This window comes from Colobus angolensis, unplaced genomic scaffold, assembly GCF_000951035.1.
Source record: "Colobus angolensis palliatus isolate OR3802 unplaced genomic scaffold, Cang.pa_1.0 Scaffold61, whole genome shotgun sequence".
NCBI lineage: Eukaryota > Metazoa > Chordata > Mammalia > Primates > Cercopithecidae > Colobus > Colobus angolensis.
In genome coordinates, this window is record NW_012119710.1 from 9,011,891 (window position 1) to 9,020,270 (window position 8,380).

Genomic DNA, 8,380 nt, shown 5'->3' on the forward strand with positions numbered 1-8,380 from the left:
AGCTTCCAGTCAAAAAAAAAAAAAAAAAAAAAAAAGACAAGTGTTGAACACAATTACTTAAGCATATAGTTCTTTGCATACTATTTTCTTGAAAGACAGTCTTAGAACTGCTGGGTCAAGACCATACCTCTTATGACCATGGGGCTCGGGACTGTCCATCTCCCCGCCCAACCCCACTGTGCAGGCTTGCCACCACAGGCCAGTAACACTATAAATCTTTGCCTATCTGAGCATCATAAGGCAAATGGCATTGGCTGTTTTGAAGGGATTCTCTTTGATTAGAAGTCAAGCATCTTTCTAGCCACTCGTGTCACTACCCTTCATGTCTTTTATCTACTCTCCACTATTTCTCTCCTCATCTGTAAAGAACTTTCCCAAATCAAGGGGGCGGCATCCTCATTTTATAAATTTTCCATCTAATTGGCCATTGGTTTTTCTCTGCCAGGTTATCTCAGAAAGGATTATGTAACAATGAATTTTTCCCTCTCATATTTGTATTTTTGAGTATAGCAAAGACTTTCCCCTATCCTATATAATCATCGAAGTATCCATTTGCTTTATTGTGATACTCCAGTAACAATGCAATTGTTTATCTCCTACTTCCAAGTGTATATAGGGACATGATTTTGGCAACTGATAAATTGTTCATAGATTTTGTCAACAATTCCATGTCAAAGGAGTCTGTTTACTGAAACAAACATACAAACTATATGAACGACGAAGTTCATTGCAGCACTAGCTTTCTCTCGGGGGAAGCAATCTAAACTTTGGCTTTCCCAGATAACAAAATCTAGTCTAAATGTTGCCCAATTTAAAGCTCTCTTTCTCCCTTCTTACCGCCTTCTGATGTGAGCAGGCCCCTGCTGGGCCTTGAGAACAATTCAGCAGACCCGATGGGGACAATAACCACTGTCTCCGACCTGTGGCAGGAAGCAGAGCTGCTCAGGGCCTGTCAGGTTTTGTCTCTTCCTGCCTTTTTGGGGAGGTGGGGACCGGGGCAGAGGCTGTGGCTGTATCTATATAAGACCTAAGGGAATCCCCTGCCTTTCTATTCCCCACGCCCCCACCAGCTCCCATAGATTTACATTACACATTGAGAGCAAATTACCTTCATGCTGCTTTGTTTTTAATAAAGGCAACAGAATACTTCACTGCCTTTTACTTCAGCTGAATTCAACTCCCTGTCTGGACCCTTATGTGAGAGTATTTCATGGAAAAGTGCCACTTCTGTTCCAGCAGTAGGAACACTAGATACTCGGATCAACCTGAAGTAAACAACTAGAACACCAGATGATAAATATTTTAAAATATCCTTAGACTACTGCTGAATTAATATGAGGAATGAGGCATGCAGATAGGCCAAAAATAAAAAGCAAAAACTCTGGGAAGTAAAATCAGCTTCTATTCTGGGAAGTACTGCAGGACCCTGGAGACCTTGGCCTTCTGCTTTGATGAGTAAAGGGGACTACAGATCAAGCCTGGAGACTGCAAAGGCAACAAGTCCAGACGCAGGGCCTCCTCTAAAGCTGGAACTCCAGAGGGCCCAGTCCTCAGTGTAATGAAGGAGAAACAAGCCTCTGACATGAGTGGGCAGCAAGGAATCCTGCCTATTTTTATCTTGGGGCTGGATGTATTGAAAAAAAAAAAAAATCACCCTGAGAATGCAAAGTGTAATACCCTCTACTCTGGCGTGTGCAGTCAAATCCTCAGACTGAAGGAGAGAAGAGAAAGGAGAACCCCTCGGGTTCAATCTAGGAACAAACCTCAAGGGCTGAATTTAATTTAAAGTGATCCCAGGTGGGGCGATAAAGAAAGTGATTCCCAGGCTTCAGGAAGAAGCAAACGCAGGTCCTGTCTGAAAGGTGATTTCAGCCAAAGCCCCAGAGAATTCTGACAGACCAAGTTACAAACAAGATGAGCACCTCACAAGAAGTCACAAGATACAATAAATAGTGAAAAGTCAGCACACAAAGTGAGAAGACAGTTGCAATACATTCTTGACAAAGGATTACTGTCCAAAAAAGCACGTTTAAAACTGCTACGAATCAAGAAAAAGATAACACAAATAGAAAATTAGGCAAAGGACACTAACAGGCATTTCACAAGAGGAAAAACTCAAATGGTCTGTAGGTGGCTGAAAAGATGTTCAACTTCAACAGTCATCATTGGCCGGGCGCGGTGGCTCAAGCCTGTAATCCCAGCACTTTGGGAGGCCAAGACGGGCGGATCACAAGGTCAGGAGATCGAGACCATCCTGGCTAACAGCACTTTGGGAGGCCGAGACGGGCAGATCACGAGGTCAGTAGATCGAGACCATCCTGGCTAACATGGTGAAACCCCATCTCTACTAAAAAATACAAAAAAACTAGCTGGGTGAGGTGGCGGGCGCCTGTAGTCCCAGCTACTCGGGAGGCTGAGGCAGGAGAATGGCATAAACCCGAGAGGCTGAGCTTGCAGTGAGCTGAGATCCGGCCACTGCACTCCAGCCTGGGCGACAGAGCGAGACTCCGTCTCAAAAAAAAAAAAAACAGTAATCATTAATGTGAAAAATTAAACTTCAAGATAATATTATACACCCACCAGAGTGGCAAAAATTAAAAAGCCAGAAAATACTAAGCATTGGTGAGGGTATGAAGACAGGAACATTCTACCAATGTTAATTAGAATATAAACTGGTATACCTATGTTGAAAAATTGTCATTCCCTAATACATAAGTCCTCTCCTAACCTAGAAAAACCCTTGCACCAGAATGTTCACAGAAACACTATAATAGCAAAAGAAAAATAAAAAACTAGAAACCCATATGTCCATCATGAACACTAGAACATATAAATACATTCTGCAATATTCCTACAATCCTATTCTACAATGAATGACAGGTAAGAGTTAACCTGTTTGTCCCTTGCAGGCTGGCCTCCCAGGAAAGGAGTTGGCCCCTTACAAGGTTCCATGGAATCTAGCCATTGCTAAGTGCCTAAGACACTGATCAGTTACAAAGTTTGGACCCCAGCCCTTTAATCATGTCAGAGGAAGGGCTGATGCTCCTCCAGCCATAAACACACTGCAGTAAATCCTGCTGCTGGCTGACCACATCAAATAACTGCAACAGCAAAACTCAGACCCTAGAGCCCTGATCACAGCAGGAGGAGGAGCTGAGCTTCCTAATCATGCAGCTTAACAGCTCCATAGTCCAATGGCCAGGATCCCTCTCCCGGCGTGCAGTCCTAGAATGAATGCACCACGCAGGACTGGCATATCTGCAGCTGCTCCTACCTTCAGTAAATGCTGTCACAGTACCCTGGTGTGAGTTCTGCTTGGCTATTTTCCTTTGTTTTCCCAGTAGTGAATGAACTAGGGCTACATGTGTAAATACAGGTAATTCTCAAGGACGATGCTGAGAAGATGAAATCAAATAAACTAGATTGAATGACTTCATTTATATCAATTTCAAAAATCAGTCCCCAAAACCCCAATGTAGTAGTCAAATTGTATAGAAAAACAAAGGAATGATTAGCACCAATTTCAGGGTAGTGGTTTTCTCCGCAGGGGCAGGGAGGGATGCATTCATTGAGGAACACACCGATGGCCCCTTATGTTTTCTTCAGCTGGCGGGTGGATACAAAGATGTTTACTATTCTTTAAACTGTACAGGTACACTTTTAGACACTTTGGGGTGAATATTTCAGAAAACTTTTAATCTCCTGGCCTACCTTACTACAATCTGCTGGGCCTGTCTCCAACCACGGTGCTGCTCCTCCTTCCCCAGCTGCTTGTTCCCTCGAACCTGCTTTCTCACCGAGGCAGCAGTCAGTAGTCCCAGGTGTCCGAAGGGAAATTGTTTGGTGGTGTAATCAGTGCTTACTGCATCCTTTGTGCACTTGACCCTCTGAGGATCAAACCCTGTCTAGGCGTTGGGGTGGGGTTGCCAGCGCCTTTGCTCACACCAGACACCGCTACCCTGTTCCTCTGTCCTGTGTCCACCTAGGGAACTTCCACTTCAAAATGTGGCTGTGTCACCTTCCACTTCAAAATGTGGCTGTGTCACCTCCCCCAGGTCCACCTGACGTCCTAAACTGTTGCACACCCTGTCCTCTGTGCTGGCACCTCTATCAGAAGTCTAGCGTCATGTCTGTATTGCTCTGTTGACTCCTGTCTCCGTGCCTGGATTATGGTCCAGCCACTTTGTGTCAACAGAGCCTTAGTTTATTAACACAGCAGAGAAGGCAGTCAGACCATGCCTTTATACGATAGGTGTCAAGTGTCAAGGACCACCATGACCTTGGCTATGTGTGTCAATACAGTTAAATCTCAAGGGTAATGCCAGTGCAGGCAGAGCAGGGAAAATGCACAGTAGTAAACATTTACTGAGTGCCTCGTCTCTACATAAATCAGTTTACTTAATTTTCAAGAGCCCTACGAAGTCTGTCTCTTTCTTGGGTAAGTAAACACAGGGCTTGACAGAATGTTAGTTATATCAGCCAAAATGAATGAGCGCTTTGTAGGGCTCTTAATTCTCAAGAGCCCTACGAAGAACTTATTTTTCAGATGAAGAGCCTGAGACATAAAGATGCACATCACAGAAAGGTGCACAGCTGGGATTCAAACCTGGGCTGCTGGATCCAGAACCTGCATTTAACCATGACACTACCTCCTGGAAAGGCGTGCAGTGGGTCATCAGCTGCCCGTGCCTGTCTTCATCAGCTTGGTCTCGGAAGTTACATGGCTTAAAAATCCTAGCTGCATTATTTACTGGGTGGCCTAAACAAGGCACTTCTCTGAGCTTGTCTTCTCATCTGTAGAACGGGGACAGCACCACCTGTCTGGCAGGGTCACTCTGTGGTACTCACTGTGAGGAGCTCCATCACAGCACCAGCGTTACTGGGGAGACGGGTGTGACTACACTGCCCCCAGGTGACCTCCTTGATTAGTGCTCCAAGCTCAGGAACAATACAGATGCTTCCTCACCTTCAACAGTGGAGGCTAGGCAGGGCTTGATCCCCAAAGGCTCAAGTGCACAAAGGATGCAGTAAGCGCTGATTACACCACCAAACAATTTCCCTTCGGACACCTGGGACTACTGACTGCTGCTGGGTCCTAAACACAAAACTCACTAGCTAGACAATGTGGGCGGGTCCTTTAGAATCCACCACCCCCTAACCAAGATCTACTTCCAAAAGGTTCACCTACAAGGCACCTGGGCCAACATCTGGTGAGCTGTGGCAGGAGGTGATAGCTCTTCATTTTGGTTGATAAAACTAACATTCTGTCAAGCCCTCTGTGTTTACTTATCAAAGAAAGAGACAGATGTTGTCTGGGCTTTGGACTGAGCCCCAAGGTTGAACTTCTCAATCTGCTACTTAGCAGCAGTGTGACATGAGCTGAAGAGAGAAATGACAGCAATGGATACATGGTCCTGCCCTTAAGATTAAAATCTAGTTAAGAAAGACAAATGCGCAAACACCTTCCAGGTAACACAGCACTATGCTAAAGGCATGAACCATGGGCTCCAAGAAAACTTACTCACCTGGCAGGGCAGCAATGGGCTCCAGAGGCTTCCTGAAGGACTTGGCCTGTCTCTGGGGAGGGCAGACTCCAGGGACAGGGAACAGTAGGGTGGTAACAGTAATAGTAGCAGCAGCAAGTTTAAAAACATGTATTATTTATGATGTGCAGTCCCCATTCTAAGCACTTGTCACATTCACTTCATCCTTACTCTATCTCTAGTAAGTACACTACCCCCATCTTCTGGATGAAGAAACTCCAACAGAAAAAAAGTTAAATAATCTGTCCAAGGTCTTGCAGCTACTAAGTGCCAGAACTGGGATTCAAAGCCACACAGTCCAGTGCCAGGACTATGCTCCCACCTTCTGCTCCATTCTGCAAAGGAAGAGAGGTATGAAGTCCACATGGTATGCAGGGACCAAGAGTCTGCTGAATTGCTGGACAGCAAAGGGCAAGGTGTTTTCTTTTTTTTTGAGATGGAGTCTCGTTCTGTCGCTAGGCTGGAGTGTAGTGGCGCAATCTCAGCTCACTGCAACCTCTGCCTCCTGGGTTCGATTCTCCTGCCTCAGCCTCCTGAGTAGCTGGGACTACAGGCATGCACCACCACACCCAGCTAATTTTTTGTATTTTTAGTAGAGACGGGGTTTCACCATGTTGGCCAGGATGGTCTCCATCTCCTGACCTCAGACAATCCACCCACCTCGACCTCCCAAAGTGCTGGGATTACAGGCATGAGCCACCACACCCGGCCAAGGGCAAGGTTGTTTTAAGAATTAAATGAGTGGTTGGGTGTGGTGGCTCACACCTGTAATCTCAGGACTTTGGGAGGCTGAGGCTGGCAGATCACCTGAGGTCGGGAGTTTGAGACCAGCCTGTAATCCCTGGTGGTGGTGGTACATGCCTGTAATCCGTGCTACTCGGGAGGCTGAGGCAAGAGAATTGCTTGAACCTGGGAGGCAGAGGTTGCAATGAGCCGAGATCGTGCCACTGCACTCCAGCCTAGGCAACAAGAGCAAAACTCAGTCTCAGAAAAAAAAAAGAGAATTAAATGAGCAAACGTAGGTAGTAGGCATGGAGCTCTTCTGCTGATGCGACTGCGCAGATGGAAGGCCAGATGAGATGCACTGTGGAGCCTTACGACCCAGACATAGGCTCCCGGACGCCAGGACGGCACCAGATGTCAGTTCTAGGGCAATGGTTCGGAACTGGTGAGGGATAGATTAGTCTCTCTGAGACACATACTAGGGCTCCCCTTCTCTAGAAAAATGTACATATGTATAGACATGCACCATGCTTCACAAAATTTTAGTGTAACTATAGCGTCCCCCCAACCAACAGATCCCCCAAGAACCTTTGTCCTTCAGTATCTCCTGCTTAGTTTTCCTGGAAAGGAAGGCAGGTCTGAAATACGCACATTATAGTTCCCTTGGCTCAGCCTCTCCTAACCAGAAACTGTTGGCTTTAGTGCTGTACCAGCCCTGAGGTCCAACTTAGCCCAGCACGTCCCCCAGTCGTGCCCTCAATCCTCTCCCACTCAAGTAACCCACTCTACCACCTGCAAACCGTAGCTGTTGTTAGCCCACCTTGTACTAGGCAGTTGTCCTAACCTTTTTTTAAGTATGTCCTGCCTTGGAAGAAAAGTATGATTGGTCTTTTTTTCCTCCCACCCTAAGATGGCGTCTTGCCCTGTCACCCAGGCAGTACAGTGGCAGCATCTCGGCTCACTGCAACCTCCACTTCCCAGGTTCAAGCGATTCTCCTGCCTTAGCAGGAGTAGCTGGGATTACAGGCACCTGCCACCACACTCGGCTAATTTTTGTATTCTTAGTAGAGATGGGGATTTCACCATGTTGGCCAGGCTGGTCTCAAACTCTTGACCTCGTGATCTGCCCACCTTGACCTCCCGAAGTGCTGGGATTACAGGTTTGAGCCACCAGACCTGGCCCAGGTCTTTTCTTAATAATAAACACTTGTGTAAGTTAAGTGGTTTATATTCAACTTGTAAAAGTTAAGTGGTGTCTTTACTGTGGGGTTTTTCAAGTTTCCCTAGCTAGTAGGCATCCTGACCCTCCCAGGCAGATACGGCATGCCCAAGCTTCCCTGACAACAGAACACTGCCCCAGCAAAACATGCCCGGAGGTCTCCTGTTACGTCCACAACATGGCCACTTTGCCCCTAAAGCTCCCCACCTCGTAACACCCCATTTCTCAGCTCCCCTTCTCAGCACTATCTTTTGTCTGTAATCACTGACTCCCATACTTCCTCACCTCATATCCTCTTACCCTACTCCAGGCAGGCGGCCAGCCCCAACCTTCCATTGGGATGGCCCTTGTCAGGGAACTGTCAATCACCCCAGCCTGCACACCATGGTCTCCTCCTCTTAGCCACCATGACCTCCTTCCTGTTCCTCCATATATCTGGTTCAGTCCAGCCCTAAACCTGCTCTCTGCCTGCAACACTCCTCCCCTCTTAGGTCTCTGTCATTCCAGCTTCAGCTTCATCATCACCACTTCAGAGGCCTTTCCTGACCTGAATCTACAGCAGTCACATGACCCTACAGGAATTTCCTATAAGGCACATTCATTATTGGATCTTTGTCCCGAAACCGGTACTACCTCAGCTTTTCAATCGCCAGTCAATAAAATAAAAAAATCTCCTTTTTGACTTATGCCAGCTGAGGACAGGCTTTCTAGCACCCACAACTAAAGAACCCTGACGGAGATGCTCAGACCTCTCCACCAGCAAGGTCCAGCTAACCTTCCCTGCAGGTCTCCCTCCCTTCCAGGCTTGTGTAGGAAACCAAGTCCACAAGGCAAGTGGCAGGACTAGTGACTTGAGGCCTTGAAACTCAGTCAAGAACCGCAGGGACATGGCAGA